Below are 973 nucleotides of genomic sequence, written 5' to 3'. Positions count from 1 at the left end.
GGCAGTTCAATAAAGCTTGTGGGTTGAGAAAGAGCTGAAATCACTTGGGGTGGGACACAAGCTGCCAGTGGAGTAGATGCTGTTGGGCTGCCATCAAGATGATGGGGTTGGTGTGCTGAAATCAATGCAGCCCGGGGCTATTGGTGGAGCGGTGGGGTCGTGTGCCGGAGCCTGATTCAGGACGTGTGGGATTCAATATGGGGGATTGTACGTTCAGTTGTCAGGTTTAGGGTTCAGTTTCAGGAGTCAGATGTAAGTATTAACGTTAAAGTCCGAGGTGACTTGTTAAGGTTAGGAGTCAGGGTCAGGAGACTGGATAGTACGGTCAGAGTCACGCGTCTGGTGTCGGCGTTATGGCTCTGGTCAGGGTTCGCGGTCTGGGGTCAGATATAAGGGTCAGCGTCAGATTCTGGGGTCTGGGTTAGGAGTCTATGTTCAAGGTCAGGGTGAGCGTGAGGCTCACATGTCAGGGTCAGGGATCAGTCGTCAGGGGTCAGAGGTAAGGGTCCGCGGTCAGGGTTTGGGATCAGATCTAAGGCTCAGGGTCAAAATCAGGGGTCCGAGGTCAGGGTCATGGTCATGGTCAGGGTCAGGGTTTGCATCAGGGATTGCAGTCAGGCGTCAGGGATTAGGCGTCAGGGGTCAGGTACATGGTCAGAGTCAGGGTCAGACATCAGGGTCACGGTCAGGGATCAGGGTTAGTGTTCAGGGTCAGGGGTGATGGTCAGGGAGCAGGTGTCAGGGTCAGGGGTCAGGAGTCAGCTGGCCAGCGCTGGCACGGACACAGCTCAAGGGCTGCCCGCAGCTCCTGGGCCACGGGCTGCTCTGAACAGGCACCCAGAGATGCTTCAGCCCGGACAGAGTCCCTAAAGCCCCCCAAGTGTCACGATCTGCTGTTAATACAGAGCAGGGGTCGTGATGGTTCGTTTGATCTCAGAGGTGCAAACAGGCAAATAGCAGGGGACAAAATCAG

This window comes from Sturnus vulgaris, chromosome 4 (genome assembly GCF_052056855.1).
Source record: "Sturnus vulgaris isolate bStuVul1 chromosome 4, bStuVul1.hap1, whole genome shotgun sequence".
Lineage (NCBI taxonomy): Eukaryota > Metazoa > Chordata > Aves > Passeriformes > Sturnidae > Sturnus > Sturnus vulgaris.
The sequence above is the reverse complement of the archived record's forward strand: the minus strand, read 5'-3'. Positions refer to the sequence as shown.